A 19,535-nucleotide genomic window follows, 5' to 3' on the forward strand; every position below is an offset into this window, starting at 1 on the left:
TGTCAAAACCCCTGCATCTGCCCTGTTATTTACCCTTCCCTCTAACTGGGAAACCATAAAGAAAATGAATTAAAAGAAAAGCTTGCAATTCTAAATTCTACTCTTTCTTTTTCCCTATCACACCAGCTTTGATTCAATGTGTACTCAGCACCCACCATGTGACAGACACTCAGAAAACAGGTGAATAAATATGGGCCCTGCCCTCCAGGAGTTTCCCCCCACCTGGGTACCTACATATACACAGATAACGTTTATGTAACGTAGTAAATGTTGTATCAGAGCCTCAAAATTCTGGGATGGTGTCATGAGAAGAAAATGGGAAAATTATGTGGTAGCTTAATTCATGACCTCCTTGTTAACTTTGTGATGATTTTTTTCCAACCACAAATCCTATAATCCCTCACCTTCAACAGGTATGAAGAGGCTCACTTATTAACAGTTCTAGGAGGCTATTGACAATCACAGACTTCATTCCAGATTGTCCCACAGAATGACCTCTTCATCTAGCACAACTTGTTCAGCATTCTCCTATACAATGTTGATTTGTTAAGTTGCTATATACTGTATATTGGAAATATTTAGATATGTACCTATGTATACCTAAATATCTACATGTTTCACTCTGGATATTAAATTACAAGTTTCACCGTGGCTTGAGATGCCATTAAGAAACCAAATATTAAAATTATCAGGCAATTAGTAATTGGTGGAAATTCTTGGACTTTGTGATTGGCATTATAAACATCATTGTAGCCTGAGAGGATTGTCCAACAAACATATGATCAATAGCTGCAGGAAACTACAGCTGGAGTGTGTTATAACTTTAAGGGATATGAAGAAAATGTAAGTGACTGCCAAAGTAGAGTGCCACGAACCTGTATCTGCAAAGACAATGCTCTAACAAACCTGTGTGCCAGACTCTTATTGCCTTCACCTCTAAGAGGAACCCTACTAAAATGGCTTAACCAAATAAGGATTTGTTTTTCTTTTAAGGGGAGGCATGCAAGGGCTAGTTCAGCAGCTCCACAATTCCATCAGTGACCTAATTTTCTCTTTCTTGTTCCTCACCCTTACCATGTAGCTTTTTTCCTTATAGTCATAAGATGGATGGCTTTACCTCCATGCATTTTTCTGCATTCAAAGCAGAAAGAATAAAGACGGGGAAAAGGTGTGTGTGATCTGAGTTTGTTCCTTTTTATAAGAAAATAATAGCTTGCCCAGGGCCTCACTCGGTAAAGTTTTACATACCAATTATTGGGTAAACTAGATCACACAGCCTTAACTGTAAAAGAATCTGGGGAAGTGAGAAATTTTAACTGGGCACGTAGTTGTCCCAGACAAATCCAGGTAAGGAAAAAAGGGGAAACGGATATTGGTAAAGAACCAGTGTTGATTCAATTAGTGTTTCCAGTTCTTATAAGTATCCCCCTGACACAAACTAGTGTGTACAACTATCTTGTATTTAAATTCCATGTACTGCTGTTGTAAAATAAAGATTCTAAATAATTTTCATCGTATCTTCACTTATCATCACTTTCACATATCATCACTTTCCTTGGGCAGAAGGTAATGTTTTTGTAAATGTATCAAGGGGCCTGACCATTTTTGAAGGCTTGTCCATACAGCCAATATTACTATAACTAAATATATACACACACACACATATATATAGGTTTAAACATATATATTTAAACTTTATTCTGGATCTTGATCTCACACTATGCTACATTTTTTGAAGGAGTTTGTGTCCATCCTACTGCCAGAAGTTTGTTGGCTAATTTAGAATAAATGAATGAATAAAATAAATAAAATAAATAAATAAAAGCATTTTTCTCTCTTTTTTAAATTTGTTTGTTTTGTTTTTAAATAAGACTGACCAGTTTGGGCAAGAAATGGCTTAATACACAAGACAGGTAGGAAAGTAGTTAAGTAACTGCAGGATTGTGATGTGGGTCAGCAAAAGAAGTAGAAGAGTAAGGTGGACAATATATGTTTAGCACTGTATATCTGTCTCATTAAAAAGCATTCAGTACCACATGCACATAGTGCAGTTGTCAAAATAAAAGAGATGTTTTACTTGAGTGAACTCTTGATTTTATTAATTCTGTTGGCTATATATATATTTTTTTGAGATGAAGTTTCACTCTTGTTGCCCAGGCTAGATGCAATGGCGCGATCTCAGCTCAACTGCAACCTCCGCCTCCCAGGTTCAAGTGATTCTCCTGCCTCCTTGTCTCGAGTAGCTGGGATTACAGGCGCCTGCCACCATGCCTGGCTAATTTTTTGTACTTTTAGTAGAGACGGAGTTTCACCATGTTGGCCTGGCTGGTCTCAAACTCCTGACCTCAGGTGATTCACCCGCCTCGGCCTCCCAAAGTGCTGGGATTACAGGCATGAGCCACAGCACCCGATCTGTTAGCTATTTTTTAAACTATTTTTCCATTTAGCAGTACCTCAACCAGAGTGGAGGTGGAGGAAGATAAAGCCCAAACTTGTACAAAAGTTGGGTTGAATAAATGCGTTTTGACGCTAATTATCATTTAACCAGCTCAAACCAGTCAACCTAATTATGTTATCAGCTCCAGTTAAAGGTTTGCTGAGGGAGGAGATTGAAGCTATTTGTAAAATGAGGTTTATGTTTGTCTATGGATTTCAATTATCCATGCTGTTTCTAGCCCCTCTTTCCAGTGAATTATCAAGAGTTGGATGAATCGCAAAGTATTGTTTTGGAGCACGACTTGGTTACTATCTGTCAGAAATGATAATTAGTATCAAAAAGCATTTATTCAACCCAACTTTTGTACAAGGCACTGTACTAGCTCATAGCAGTGGGGACATTTGGAAAAAGCAATGAATGGTATAGCAGCCTCTTCCCAGATGCACATTTTCTTAGAAAAGGCAAGTAATGAGTACATAAGTCTATAACCTTCAACATGATGGGAGGAATGAGTACAAGTATTTTTTCCTCAATAATTTGATTCACATTCTTAAGAGTCTGGCTGAAGGCATCAGCAGACATATATCATCTCATCCAGTTATCCTAAAAGGGAAGTTTGAATGTTCAGTTTACACAAATGTGTTGACTTAGGTTTTGCAAATGAGGGACTTTTTTAAACATCTCATGCTATCCTCCACATTAGGCCCTGCTCTCCAACTTCCTTTAATTGTAGTGCAAAGACACTTAGCTCTGCTAATTACTATGATTTTAGGCAAGTCACTCATCTTTCTGAACTTCCTTCCCTTCCTTCGTCTTTAAAATGGGGACAACAAAATCTATGCCATGGGGTTGTTAAGGGGAAGAATAAAGTCACTTTAGATATAAAATCATTTGGTAAAATGTAATGTGTTATACTAATATAAGGTATTGTTGTTTTGTTAATCTGAAAATAATATTGAGGAATCTTTGTCTAGTGTTGACATCATTGAGCATTTGAATGACTTTGAGCTTTGCATAATTTTGTTGAAGTAACACATGGTCTGATCTCAAAGACCAGTCAGTGATGGCCAGCTCACTGGAAAATCTCTGGTTTTTGAAGTAAAGCCAAGGGAGTATATAATACACTTCTACTTCAGAAATCCTGCCAATGGTAATCCTCCTTTGGAAGTAGTCACAAACCATTTTTCAAGATTGCTGAAATAAATGGTTCTTGGGATTCAGAAAGAACTGATAGGCAAGCAGACATGGTCATCCTCTATGTAGTATAGAGTGCTATTAATATCTATTAAATCTGTTAAAAGAAACATTTGCTTTTTACATGCATTTGCCCTTTTAAGGAATATAACAAAATTAAGAAGACATTGCTGAAATTGGTGTATTTGTTAGTCTTCACAAATTTCTTTTTTTTTTTTTTTTTGAGACGGAGTCTAGCTCTGTCACCCAGGCTGGAGTGCAGTGGCCGGATCTCAGCTCACTGCAAGCTCCGCCTCCCGGGTTTATGCCATTCTCCTGCCTCAGCCTCCCAAGTAGCTGGGACTACAGGCGCCCGCCACCTCGCCCAGTTAGTTTTTTTGTATTTTTTTAGTAGAGACGGAGTTTCACTGTGTTAGCCAGGATGGTCTCGATCTCCTGACCTCGTGATCCGCCCATCTCGGCCTCCTAAAGTGCTGGGATTATAGGCTTGAGCCACCGCGCCCGGCCTGTCTTCACAAATTTCTACCACCCCAAAAGCTGGTTATTGTTTTCTCCTTTATAACCTAAGTTTCCGTTTTGCCCAACTCAAGGGCTGTCCACTGATGAATATCCCAAGTAATTATTACCTAATATTTTGTATTAAATCATCCATTTTCTTTCAACTCTTTAGTTGTTACCACAATAAATCTTCTCAAGTACCCAATTTTTGTATCAAGTATATACAATTTTACGAACATAATTAGATTAAAGGTATTTTTAATTCTTTCAAAACTTCTGCTCAATTCTGGTGATTTGTAATGGTAGGTTCATGCTGAATAACATCAGATATTGTGCTAAACTGTTTTTTCATACATGCTTCCAAATATGTGTGGGTAGTTTCTAAAATGGGTTCTAAGCAGGGTCTTAGAGAAGAAAAAGTGTCCTTAGCATCTCTCCTCAGCTAATATAGCCAAGTACATTCCACAACTCTCCCAATCAGTATATTAAGCAGATGTGGTCTTTGTCCACCTAGTAAGTTGCATTAGACCTTTCAACACACTGCAGTCTTTTTATCACTCAGCTGCCAAGTTCCCTAGGGTAATCATAGACAGCTTGTCAATTTAATTGCAAAGAAACAGGCTTTCTCGTGACCATTCCAATTTTAGCTGCTACTTTAAATTGTACATGATAGTTCTTCCATGCTGTCTGCCCTTTAAAGAGTGTGGACCTCTGCAAGCCTCTTAATGGCGATGGGAAGAAGAGGCAAGGCTGAAATTTTGGCTTATCGATAAAGCCTATAACATGCCTTTTATTAAGTTGCTGCTTTAGGAGAAGAAGCTTTTTCTCGAGCTCTGTATGTTGTCACTACATAGCCAAAGCTAAATTTTTTTTTTTTTTAAATGTTCCACTTTCATGCACATTTTCCTCCTTTCTGGGTGATAGAGGATTCTTAGGCCATCTGGATTCTGAAACATCTGGACACTGAATTTCTGCAGAGAATTGGAAGGAAGAGACAATCAGTGGTACAGGGTGTCTCCAGAGAGATTTAAATCAATGATGATATTTTGGTTGTATCCCTTTTGGAAAGTTAACACAAAAAGTGAAAGGAAAAAACAACACATTACGTGAACTCAGTGTTCTAGGAATACCAAGAGTACACTGCATAAGAAGGTTGGACTTTTAGATATGAATATAGGTCAGTAACTAAATACATATTTATATTATATATCACTCCTAGAATCTCCCCCTATTTTTTCAATTGTTATGGATTTGGATTTAATTTATTTAGACATACTTTTAATAGTTCTAGATTTAGATGGTGCATCATTTGAGCATTACTTATTTTATCTTAACTGAGTATAATTCAATTCACTTTTATTAAGCATCTATGACTTGAAACTCATAAAATTATCATATTAAAAATGTTATATTCGGCTAGATAGAAAGATCAGACATAGACACCACTTGGGTAAACCAAGAAGTTACTTTCAAAGATATACAGAAGAAAATAAGTGCAAAAGGGATAAATAGTATTTCCCAGGACAGCTGGAGTTGTGAGCTTCTGGACCCAAAACTCAAAGATCCAAGATGATAACATATGAGTGAGAGTGAGACCCAGTGTGTCTTACTGGGACTTTATAGACTGACCCCCTACAAGCTCAGCTTGTGTGTGTGTGTGTGTGTGTGTGTGTGTGTGTTCACACACATGCATAAGGACCTACAAAGAGGCTGCTCTGGCAATGTGCAGGGGACTACCTCTTCTAGGCCATCAATGTCAGTAGCATACCATGTATAATATGACTACACAGTTCAGTACAGTCTGGTCAGGCATGAGCACAGTGCTTATGTATCACCCTCAGCCTTTCCCTGCTAATACAGCCTGGTCTAGTCTTCCCTGAACTTAGAGCTGCAAAGCCAGAACAAGGGTCGATTCCCCAGATTGCCCAGTGAGCACAGGCCCTTAGTCCAGTCTTAAAGCTGCTCCTTTAAGTCCACAAAGGTACTAGACTTACCATGCGGGCAACTGGGAGGAAATGTTTAGATCATGTGATTTTATTTTCTCATGTTATTGAAAAAACTTATTCTTTCCTTTCACTGTATTTTCTCTGGTAAATATTTGAGCTCTTAATTAATAGATTTTCTTTCCTGAAAAAAATTAAAATGTTTACACAGTACACTTAAAGAGATGTGAGTTTGAAGCAACTAACCTGTACTTTTCATGCAGTTTTCCGGAAGTATGTGAGGTTCTTCTACATATTAAAAAAAAAAACTTCAGTGAAAGGTGACTTCTAGGAAACCAGAACAGTTCAAAAGATTAAAAAATCCAACAGCAAAATTTATGTGGCAACTATTTTTTTTTGAAATCAGACGTACCCATATTTAAATAAAGTAACTCTTTGAAATAAGGGACTATAGACTTATTCTCTGGTTTCTGCCAATTCATTGTGTCCTTAATTTCCTCTAACTGCATCTTCACTGAGCGCCACAATGAAGTACAATATTAGATGTTCACTTGTATGATATCACTCTTGTATGAAGAGAATGAATAAAAAATGAAGTTCTTAGCTGTGATCTATTTCAGATTAGCCATTTTCATTTATAAAATTGTTTATTTTACTTTGTCAGCTTGAAGGTCAATCTAACTTTAAATTGCATATTGCAGAATTTCAACAAAGATCTGAGATCCATCTCTGCTTTCTTTAAGACTAAAGGTGAAAAGCTGATTCTTAACCGGAATATTAGGCAGAGCTTTATGAAATGGACCAGATCATATTGATATAAGACTTGCAAAGGCACTTCACTTTGAAACCACAACATCAGGGCCTAGCCAGGACTACAGATGGCATCAGAATTAGCAAATATTAGCTATGGACATTAACCCAGGGCAAACTATAAGAGCAAGTTCAAGGGAATACTTGCTGCATGCTAAGGAAAGAATAAACAATAACAATCATAATATATACCATTTTTTCAATACTATGTATTAAGCACTATTCTAAGCATTTTAATAGATTTTCTCACTATATCTCCACAACAGCTCTTTGAGGTAGGTATATTGTATCATATTTTACAGATGAAGAAGCTAAAGGATCAGGAGGTTAAGAATCTTGGCCAAGATCACACAGCAAGTACATGATGGAGCAAGGATTTAAAGCCAGGCAGAAAGACTCCAAAGTCCATATTCTGAATGATGAGGCTATGTGCATATGCAGTGAGACAGATACTAGGAAAGTCACAACTCAGTATGCTCAAGTATTGACATACATTAAAAAAGGAACAGCTCCTCCTAAGTAGCAAACTTGCATCATCACACCTTACTGTAATTACATAGTTCAAACCTGCCCCATTTAATTGTAAGCTTCACATAGATGGAGACCATGTCTGTTTTGTTCAGGACAGTAATGCAAGTGCATGGCACATTACCTGTCACACTGTAGCTTTTTGATTAATATTTATTGAAAGTGAGGGGCTGTCTATTCCTTACAGTGGCTTTAAATAAGGCCACAAATTCTAGTAAAAAAGACATGGGATTTGGACACAAATAACTTAGGTTCTAGTCTTAATACTGATACTGCAACATTCTAGTTCTGTGCTCTTAGCCAAGCCACTAAACCTCTGGAGTCTCTATTGTATCATCTGATCAGTAAACACAATGAAGACCAACATATTTCTTTTAAAAGTTTTGGGTGCCACACAAATTAGCATTGTTATAGGTTCTTTTATTTGATGATAAAATACCTAAAAAGATAAATACAAATGAAGAGGCCAAATCATTTTTTGTAGATTCTGAGGACAGGAACACAGAATAGGAAGTCACAAAATGCTAAATGCTCATTTCACTGAAAAGGCCCTATATCCTCAAGCTTAGCCTGTATAGGCCTGGTGGGTTTTCTTGTTACATGTCTTTCTTGTGCTGAAAGAAACTACAGGCTGAGTATGCCTCTGGGATTAAAGTATTTCTTAACTGATTCAGGTCATCAAGCCTTCTGCCCCTTAACACAGTCCGGCTATTTAAACATTTTAAAACATACCCCAAATTCTTTGCCTAGAGCTTAACTCCCTAAAGGCATCTTATAATTTTACTGAAGTAGGTCTCAACATTCCAACCATGCTTCCTTAAGATACAGTCTCCTCTTAGGTTGGTTTATTTGGGAAGCAGTCTTTTGTCTCTAGTAAGGAAATAGTTTTGCTTTTTGGTTACACATTTTCTTTTTCTGAAAGGACCAAGCTCAGAAACTACTGAGAGATAAAATCATAGATGCCCTATTTCATATGAAGTGAACCCAGATTATTTTTTCCTTGATGGGAATTTTACTAATACCCACAGAATACATAGCTTTCCTAAATCAGTCAGTTATGAAAAAGAAGTATGACTGTATTTGGCAGGTAAAATGTTGTTACAATCCCTTCATAAGTGGAGTTACTTAGTAAATAGTTTTATCATGTTAACCCTACCTTACACAATTAGTAGTCCATTCAGCTCTAGTTGAAACCCACAACTTTTAAAATATATTTTTTAACTGCTCTATAACAAAAATAATGAGGCCAGGCATGGTGGCTCACGCCTGTAATCCAAGCACTTTGGGAGGCCAAGGCAGGTAGATCACCTGAGGTCAGGAGTTCGAGACCAGTCTGGCCAACATGGTGAAACCCTGTCTCTACTAAAAATGCAGAAATTAGCTGGGTGTGGGAGCGGGTGCCTGTAATCCCAGCTACTCAAAAAACTTAGGTAGGAGAATCATTTGAACCCAGGAGGTGGAGGTTGCAGTGAGCCGAGATTGTGCCATTGCACTCCAAGAGTGAAACTCCATCTCAAATAATAATAATAATAATGAATAATGAACAATTATTTGTTCTTAAGTATAATAATAACTGACATTTTTATGATCATAGCATTGTTAAATTCTTAAAACAGACTTTTTTAGTTGAAAACACATCTTAAAAGGTAACCTGTCTAGGGATTCTTAACTTGGGGTTCATGCATAACATTTTTAAAGTCTTCAAATTTGGATAAAAACAAAAATTGTACTTTCATTTTAGTAACTTCTAATTAAAATTTTGCATTTTCTTCCATTATGAATGTTAAGAATCAGTCACAATAGTGTTAGCAATACCTGTAATTTGTCACCAATAAAAATCACAGAAATTTTCAAATTCTATTACAGTTACTACCAATATTTCAAAATATCAGTTTTATCCATCATTATATCAAAATTATAGTGGTTATTAGAGCAACCACTAGAGCATGTTATTTAATGTATTAATAATAAAGAAACTCATCTGTTTCTGTATCACAGTGTTTTAACAGTTTGCCAACTGCTTTTACATATAGTTTTCTTTATAAACCTATGTAATGTATATGTTTGTAAACTTTATTCTGAGAGGGACTCCACAGGTTTTACCAAACTGCCAAAGGGTCTTTGGCACCAAAAAACATTATAAACTCCTGTTTTAAAACTTACAGTATGGTGTGAACTGAATTATCTCCCCTCAAAAAACAATGTATATGTTGAAGCCCTAACCCCCAATGTGATTGTTTTGGAGATAGGGCCTTTAAAGAAGAAATCAAGGTTAAATGAGATAATAAGCCCATGAAGCCCTGAATCAATAGGATTAGTGTCCTTACAAGAAGAGAAGCCTGAGACCTCACTCCCTCTCTCTGCCATGTCAGAACACAGGGCCAGGGCCCATTGTCTGCAAACCAGGCAGAGATCCCTCACCAGAACCTAACCATGCTGGCACCCTGATCTTGGACTTCCAGCCTCCAAAACTCTGAGAAATAACTCTCTGTTGTTTAAGCCACCCGGTGTATGGTACTTTCTTATGGCAGCCTAAGCTGATGGATAACAAAATAATACTAGCTTTTTTCTTTCTTTTTTTGTTTTTGTTTTTGTCTTTGACTTTTTTTTTTTAAGACAGGGTTCTGACTATGTTGCCCAGGCTGGAGTGCAGTGGCTATTCACAGATGCAATCCCACAGGAGTTTTCCCACTCAGCACAGGAGTTTTCACCTGCACCATTTCTGACCTAGGCTGGTTCACCCTTCCTTGGGCAACCTGGTGGTCCCCTACTCTCAGGTGGTTACCATATTGATGTCAAACTTAGTGCAGACACCTAATTGGAATAGCACACTACATCCCAGAATTCCTGGACTCAAGCAGTCTTCCCACCTCAGCCACCTGAATTGCTGGGGCTACACTTGCTGGCTACCTTTTTCCTTTTTGAAGGCTCTCTAGCTTCTCCCTTTAGCTGAAAATGTGGGTGCTATTGGAGAATTTTCTCTACTTCAGTATTTAAGACCTGGAACCACTTCGAAGCCCAAAGTCTTGTGAGTTGTTATGTCAATAAATATCATAAAAAGGAACTAACCTGTTAGACAAGAATACAGAACATTTTAAATACAGTTGCCCTTTGTCTGAGACTTAAGTGACAATTGCTACAACTGCTTTCAGATTCTACTTCTGTCAGCAACATTGTTTTCTTTTACAAGTCCTCTGTGATCCAACTGCTTTATCAGATACTCAATAACTCCAGGTATACACAGTGACTTTGCAGTCCCCTGCCCCACAGGGGACACCATGATTTGCCCAATTAGGCAACTGAGTATCCTGATTGCAGGTGGCTAATGGTGAAAGGGATTTTTGTGAGGGACCCATATTCCTACATCAACACTTATAACCTACTTCAGGAAGCACACCATACCATTTCTGGTTAACCTTAAAACAATCACATTAAAATAAAGAGGACTGTCCGTAGAGCAATTTTATAAACAGCTAAAATTAAACAGAGCAAGACTGGCAATGCTAATGCATAAGCAAAGAACTGACTTTCTGCATTTCATCGAGAATTCCTGATAGCAAACTGCAGTATGTTTATTATACATTAATTCAACACAGCATTCAAAATGAATTTACGCCCTGGCTGAGGGGTGCTATATTGAAACTAAATATTATTTATTATCTTAATATTAGTAACCACACTAAAAAAAATCATGTTAACAATTCAATGTTTAAAAAGCTAAGGATACCATAGCTCCACTTACCAACCAACTGCTCTTGCCTTAATTTATGCAAGTGTAGCCTATAGCTAAAAGCTTTGTATATTTGTTTCCCCATGGTATTAGTGCTCAAAAATAGGACACTCTTTCAAGGACACCTTATAAACACAGAACTATAATTTATTTGGCAAATTAAAGCTCACATAAAATGTGCACACTGAGGTACAGATTAACATATTTAATTTCAATATTACCTGCAAACCTATTTTTTTCCATACACTGTTCTAATTAGTCATATAAAATCGAGTCTGTGTATCATAAGCAATTATTTTAGTGGAAGTAGAAACTGGATCTGAAATATACTGTAAAAAGATAACATTTTTATGGAAAATAATATATCCATTTGTATCTAGAAAACTGTTCTAGTTAAATAGCATGAGAATGTTGAGCATTCAAAAACCTGATTGCGGTAAAAGTTGAGATTTTGATTTAATAACAGAATAATATGCAATCATGGTAATATACTAATATTTATATTTTGATGATAGTTCCAGGTTTCCAAATCCCTAGTAACCATTATATTCACTTTGTGCAGTGGCATTTTTCCTATTATGAATATTCACTCTCCTTATAGTTGAACATGCAAATTGTTTGTGAATACTTTATTTAGCAAATGATCCTTTTCCTATTAAACCTGTACTAGGAAGTATAGTGGTGTAGATAGCAAGCTTCCATAGCATTAGAATAGTTATAAATAGGCATTGATAAAAGATTGTGCCTGAAAGTAAATCAAAGCTATCACTTCAGTGGAAGGATTGTTAGGCTTTCTGAAAGTTGCCGTAAACTGACATAAAGGCATCACCACTTAAGGAGATTTTTGAAAAGGTCAAAATTAAATTGAAACCACTGCACTAGGGATGATCTAACACCTTGGACTATATGGTCCTCGTTCTTAGATCTCAGCTCAAATGTATCCTCACCAGATAAACCTGCACTGATCCCCCAATCCCATGTGGCCTCCCTTCTCCAGCCCAACCCAGGACTTCTACATCCGCTTGTATGGTAGTTTTATAGGACAAATCAAATTTATTTCCTCATTCATTACTTTTCCCCACTAGAGTAAACTCCACGAGGGCAGGGATCAGTCAAGCATTGAGTGCTGTTCCTGGCACAAGCAGGAAAAGCTCAATTACCATTTTTGAATGAATGAGTATCTTTGTCTGTTTGGGCGGCTATAGCAAAATACCATAAATTGGTTGGCTTATAAACAACAGAAGTGTATCTCTCACAGTTCTAGAGGCTAGGAAGTCCAAGATCAAGGTGCTGGCAGATTCAGTGTCTGTTGAAGACCCACTTTCTTTCATAGATGGTGCCTTGTCACTGTCCTTACCTAGTGGAAGGGTCAAACAAGCTCCCTTGGGTTTCATAGGGACACTAATCCCGTTCATGAAATCTCCACCCTCATGACTAATCGCCTCTCAAAGGCCCCACCTCCTAATGCCATCACCTTGAGGGTTAGGATTTCCACATATGAATTTTAGGGGGACACAAACCATTTAGGCCATAGCAATAAGCTAATGTGCATTTTCTTCAAGATGTTTCTGGAGGATTATTTTGTATTTTGTTATCAAGAAATCTCAGACTTCTTAACAGATTTTCAAATATCCCCTTTGATTCAGAATTAGCTGTCCATTATATTCACAAAAACATGTCCATCCCTGTTTCATGTACCCTCTCAAGAAGGTGAGATTCTGTCTCATATGTTTAAATGCATAGTGTGTGTCAAAGCAGGTACATTGCTTGAGCCCAGGAATTTGAGACCAGTCTGGGCAACATGGTGAAAATCTGTCTCTACAAAAAATACAAAATATCAGCCAGGCATGGTGGCACACACCTGTAGTCCCCAGCTACTTGCAAGGCTGAGGTGGGAGAATCACCAGAGCCCAGGAGGTCAAGGCTGCAGTGAGCAGAAATCATGCCACTGCACTCCAGCCTGGAAAATCAGAGTGAGACCCTATCTCAGTAATAATAATAATAATAATAATAATAATAATAAATGCATAGTGTGTGGGGAAAGCCCATGGATCTTCATGAATGATACACTACTGCTTTTATGGCTATTCCTCATCATCCCAAGTCATTCTTCCTACAAAATACTGCAGACCTCCAGATATCCCTTCTCCTACCTCTCATATACACTGCTCTCCCACACTTCTGGAATGGTTTTCTAGTTTGAGGCTGTTACGGGCTGAACTGTGTTCTCCAAAAATCTGTATGTTGAAGTCCTCTAACCATCAGTACCTCACAATGCAACTCAATTTGGAAATAGATTCTTTGAAAAGGTAATTAAGTTAAAACGAGGTCAGTAGTGTGGGCCCTAATACAATATGACTGGCTCCTTATAAGAAGAGATGAGGACACAGACACATAGAAACAGAAGACCATGTGAAGACTCCTGGAGAAGGCAGTCATCTGCAAGGCAAAGAGAGGAGCCCCAGAAGAAGCCAACCCTGCTGACCCCTTGACCTCGGACTTCTACCTGACAGGATTGTGAGAAAATTAATTTCTGTTGTTTAAGTCACAGAGTCTGTGGTACTTTGTTATGGCATCCCTAGAAAACCAATACAGGGGCAGTTTTAACTAATAAGTCAACCTGCAAAATACACTAAGATTCACCATAGTTGTTTATCTTACGCATTGTCAACCTTTGGTCTGTCCATCCTCCAAAGACCTTCAGAAAAGGTAAGCCCAGAAAAATCCATTCTAACACCTTATAATGTCAAAAAATTCTTCCTCCTACCCCTTCTAAATCCTTAGTAGGAGTCTTTTCCTCTTGGATTCTCGGGGTAGATAGAAAATAGCTTGTCACCACCACTCATTAACTATGACCTGTTCTAACATTTTGACATAGGACAAACAGGACCAGCCACCTGGTCTTTTCCTTATCACTCATTATTTTACATGCCTGGTTCTGTTCTTTTATCCAGTTTTAAAAAGGCTTTCACAACTCTCAATTTGAGGGTTACACCATACTTGGTTTCTATTATCTCTTCAGCCTTTTGTGTTTCTTTCATAATTTAAAAATAAAATGACTGTAATATTAAATATTACTTACAGTTCTACCTTGTTTTGATTGAAATCATTGATACCTCATAAGCCCACTTTGCAACTTTGCCATTCATCCTGCTTTTTCCCACATCTTTAACATAAACTTTTAGCAGAAACTTCCATTACACTGTCCTTGAAACACTTTATTATCAAGTTCTTTCCAGAGAAAGGATTTTAATTCATTGCTTTATAGTCTTTTTCTTCTTAGCATTTTGAAAGGCTTCATAGAGTTCAAAATCCTCACATGGCCATTGCTTGATCTGGCCCTACCTTTCTCTTCAACTTCATGCCACGTCACCCTCCTCCTGGCACACAAAGTTCTTGCCACACTTACCCGCACTGTGTTCATCAAACACACCCCATCCTGCCCTAGGTAATTTGCTCATGCTACCTCTCTGCCCTCACTCTCCTTCACTCAACCTCTCTCCTCCCTTTTTCAGACTAACTCCTTCCTATGTATCCTTGAAAGAGCCACATCCTATGAGAGGCTCATCCTGAACTTCTTTTACTCCCTACCTCCATGAGGTTTTCCTTTATAGCATTTTGTTACAATTGCAATCACACGTTTATTTCTGTATGTGTGTGTTTAACACGTACAGCATGAAGAGACCTTGGGTCCTTGGTCCTTTTGTTCTGTCCATGCTTAATCCCTTGGCAGTTTCATTGGTCTTTGGACTTTAGATACCATCAACATGCTGACAATTCTCAGATGCACTCCAGACTTCTCTCCCAAACTTCAGGTTCATACATCTAACTGCCTGCTCAACAGTTGACCTCAATATACATATAGAACTATCAAACTTCACACCTCTAAACTCCTGACCTTCCCCCTGCCAAATCTGCTCTACCTGCACACTTCCCTCGTTTCAATAGATGGTACCTCCATTCTTCCAGGTGCTCGGGAAACCAAAAAACCTCAGAGTCCCCCACATGTCTTTCTCTCATACCTTAAACCAATTCTCAGGAAGTTCTGTTGGCGCTGCCTTCAAAATAAGTTCAAAATGTGGCCATTTCTCACTATTTCCACTGCCCCTTCCTTGTTCTGAGCCACCATCACCCCTTTCTTGGGTTACTGCCTTGGTCTCCTGACTGAGCTCTCGGCTACCCCTGCCCTTTGCACTCTTATCTTGACACAGCAGCTGGGTGTGACTTTTAAAACCTAAGTCAGGTTTTTAAACCCACTTAGGTTGCATCACTTCTCTGCTCAAAATCCTGCAGTGGCTCCCCATTTCCCTTTGAGGAAAGAGCAAAAACCTTACAATGGCACACATTATCTGTCCAACCTTATCTCTTCCCTCTGCTCCAACTGCACCAGCCACCTTGCATTTCCTTAAACTGCCAGCCATGCTCATTGCTTGAGACTTTGCACTGGCTGTTTCCTCATCTAGAATGCTCTTCACCCAGATATCCCCATGATTAAGCCTTCAACTTCTTCAAAGCTTTGCTCAAAAGTCAGCTTCTCAATGAAGCCAATACCAAGTATTCTATTTGTGATATTCTATCTAGCAATGCTCCGCATTCCATATGCCCCTCACTCCATTCTACTTATTTTTCTATAGTAATTATCAGCTTCTCATATCCTATATAATTTTTACCTTTTTTACATTATTATTTGTTATCTGTACTTCCCACTAGAGTGTCATCTTTATGAGGTCATTGATATATCTGAAGTAGCTGAAACACAACAGACTCCCATCTATTTGTGAAATGAACATAGAGAAACTTCCTATACAAACTGCAGTTTATAAGAGTTTACAGGGTTCTTTTAAAGATAAATGAAATAGTATATGTGAAAAGGCTTTGTAAGCTAAAGTCTCCTTTGACAAATACCTAAATCTTTATTCTTTCCACAGAAGTTACCAGTATTACCAGTGGTGTATTTTTTTCACTTAGCTATGTAAATATACTCATGAAAATATCATATTATTTTATATGAGCTTTTTAAAATAGTGAATGGCATCATAATATTAAAAACAAAAACACGTTGTGATATGTAAAGTTCTGTCTGTGTGTGAGATTATTATTACTTGAGAGTAGGAATTAAGGGATTCAAAACAGATGACAAATTACACAGTTTTCCAGTAACTGTGTAGCCTAACTTCAGAATTACCCTGAATATCCCTCTTTGGAGAATGGAGTGCCTTGTAAAATTAGAAATAAACGCAATTTCCTTAAGTTTGAGGCAAAGATTGGGAAGATAAAATTAACTTTCCTAAGAGATAGTCTATTTCGTTTGCCATTCTCCGTGTGTTCTGAAGGATTCTGGTAAGATTTATATTCAATTTCTGAAAAAAAATGCTGAGAGTTATACATTCAGAACATCACAAAACAAGATATTTTCTTAGTCTTCTAGACAGTCAATTCTTGTATCTACTTTTAGATTCTGATGTCAAAGTTGATGTAAATTATAATTCATTGCTACTTGTTTCTAAAACATTTGACTATTTCTAAACTACTTCACTGAATATTTTACCTTTATTTTCCATGTATGATAACATAGCACTAACTTCAAGATTTCCTTGCATGAATAACATTAGTTGGCTTTTTTAAAATGCTTTTTCCCTATTGAACGCTGCTTATTACCTTAAAGGTAGATTATGCCACTTTCTCTTTTAAAGACCTTGTCTTATTATTGTTTATGTACTTTTGCCAACTTTTATATAATTTTGAGGTCTCCATCAATGTTTTTAAATTAATTATGATTTCTAAACAAGTTAAAATAGGCCTATAATTGTTCATTGTAGTTTAACCCAATACATCTAGCAAGTAAAATTGAAGGATTGAGTCAATGAAGCCATACTGGGATATCATTGCCAATTTAGCTATCAAAAGTAATCCATTATGATGTAGTTTATTATGAAGTACATTTTACACATTAATTATTAATCCACAGTGCAAAGCTTTTACCAAAAGCCTGTCCTTGATTGCTTTGTTTTCCCATACTTAAGCAGTTAGATTCCACGGTTTTGTAATCTAAGATTAGTATTTGGCGCCTTGATCAAATTCCCAAAGTTCTGTAATGTCTCCCTTTATTGCCAGTAAATCCAGATGGAAGCTGCTTTTAGTGTGGTTATTAAGTGTGAGTTTATTAATGTTATCTGTTAAACCCACACTACACATTGCTCATATAAGAACTTTCAGAATCACACTTGATAAATGCACCATGCAAGTCTAAAAGGTTTAAGAACAAAATTAAGACTTTAATATATAAATTAGAATACTGTTGGTGCTCAAAAGCAACTTGGACACGGGGTTCTGACTCATTAATTATATATTAGAGTGGAGCCTCTCATCAATAAAGTTTCTTAAACTATAAGCACAAGTTTCCAAAATGGACCTTAACTAAAACTCAAGGAAAAGGAGAGAAATTAAGGAAGTCAGAAAAGTATTAGTTCCTCACATGGGTTTGGAATGAGGGATGGATGGGGCCCCTGTGTCAGGTGGCAAATTTATATTTGTCCACTGTCAGAAGGCCACTTATGCCAAGCTGTAGGAATCATCTGTTTTTGTCAAGCATTTCTACATGAGACTAACATAAAATTAATACTAGCACATCCTACATAGTTGCCCAGAAAATAACTGTCACAGAGGGAAGCATGTAGTCGCCAACTGTTGATCCTTTCACTATAGACTTGGAAAAAGTCACCCTGTTTACATCTCAAACACTTAACCGACATACTAAGAAAAAAATAAACAAAATCAACAGTACACGGAGTGTTTATTACATTTTAATGTCCCTAGAATTCTTCTGATTTTATTTCTTTGAATCGTTTTACCTTAAAAATCAAGTTCATTTAAATAGCTAGGAAAGACAGTGACCACTATCGTTGCAGAGATCCTGGAACGAAGTCCCGACATGTGCACTCACTGCAAAATCAAACTTGTCTAGAACTCCGTCTCATCGGTGGTGGTACTGGAGATCAGTCCACCCCAACTCTTCTGCATTCCTCCTCAGGAAGACTCTGAGCTCAGTGGAGATCAAGGACCCCTGTGTCCACCCAGGCAGTGTGGGAAAGGGTCAAGGAGGAAGAGAGTCAGGCTGACTTCCCCGTCTAGGGGCAAGGGCTGGAGGAGAGACTGGTTTTTAGAATAGCGCGATATGGAACAACAAGATGGTCCTCTGCCTGCACCCCACCTCCTCGCCAGAGTCCACAGCCAAAGGCACAGATATGAGACACCCATAATAACCAATGAGTGGAAGAAAGCCCTGTGTTATTGAAGGCTCTGTAAGAAACAGAGCCCAAGCCAAATGTGTTTTGTGGCCTTGACACAGGTGAGAGGAAGGTGTGCATCCACTTTGACAGGGACTGGGGGCTGCATGGGTATGCAGCTATGGCAACACCTAATGTGATAGAGGTGTCACAGTCCCGTCCGCATTTGGGAACAGGAAGAGATAATGTCATAACATTGCCATACAGAAGACTATCTTCCCTTACCCCATCCCTACTCAGAGACTTCTTGCAAAAGTCAGAAAGGATTTAGGACATGGGTGAAAGAGATTAAACGAAAATTTACTCTTTGTGACTCTTCCTGGGGCCCTATTACAAAGCCTTGATTGTTTGCCATAGAACATTCGAATTGCATTTCTCTTTCCTCCTCTGAACATGTAGCATTCATTAGCGGCGTCTAAAGTAGCAGAGAATTCAACCTGAAATGTGGAATCCAAACAGAATCCCCATACTTAAACAACAAGCTGCTCTGAGAAACGTTCTATGAATGATTGTGGTGCATGACGCTACAGCAAGTCATTTGCTTAATGTGCAGTCATAATAAAATGTTGGGATGACTGGCTTTTAAATTTACCTCCATTTTTTGCTTCTTATTTGTCTAGTCTTTGTCACTTCTTAAAAGTGCTTAGGTAAGGAATCATTAATCTAAAAAGAGTTAAGATTTGTTACTTTCCTTGCTGCTTGTCAGCAGTATTCACCCCCAAATCTACAAGTCAAAATAACTCGGGGCAGCTGTAGGTGACCTCTCGGGCCATCACAAGAGTAAAATGAGGCCCTCTCTTTTTATTGCAACGGGTCTCAAGATATGACAGTTGAACCAATGCCTCACCGTAAAGTGCAAGGGGAGTGACAGAAAGAGTGACAGACAAATTAAAGAGTAAGTAGTGTTTAGCAATTTGGGGTGACAGCACTAAAAATTTTTAGTGCCAGGCCGGTTTAGAAATGACAGTGTGCAGCTGAGAACAAGGCAGCTCACCCATTATAGAGAGGAATTTGTGTGCGAACTTAGAAACAGCAGTCCTCAAAACTGGAAAAAAAAAAATCTTTACATGTTATTTAAGTAGCTGCCTATTAAACTTTTATATAGTTTT

General features: G+C 37.9%; 1 long non-coding RNA gene across 1 annotated transcript in view; it reads right to left on the reverse strand.

Annotated features, from left to right (window-relative positions):
- Positions 1-4,911: 4,911 nt before the first annotated feature.
- LOC117092215 overlaps positions 4,912-19,535 on the reverse strand; it is a 70,277-nt gene continuing 55,653 nt past the window's right edge. The window contains exons 2-3 of the long non-coding RNA XR_004440672.1: positions 6,319-6,360; positions 4,912-5,100 (exon numbers count right to left, since the gene is read on the reverse strand). This is a non-coding gene — a long non-coding RNA (uncharacterized LOC117092215). The remainder of the gene's footprint in view (positions 5,101-6,318; positions 6,361-19,535) is intronic.

The sequence above is a fragment of the Trachypithecus francoisi genome, unplaced genomic scaffold (genome assembly GCF_009764315.1).
Source record: "Trachypithecus francoisi isolate TF-2019V2 unplaced genomic scaffold, Tfra_2.0 Lachesis_group12, whole genome shotgun sequence".
NCBI classification, from domain to species: Eukaryota; Metazoa; Chordata; class Mammalia; order Primates; family Cercopithecidae; genus Trachypithecus; species Trachypithecus francoisi.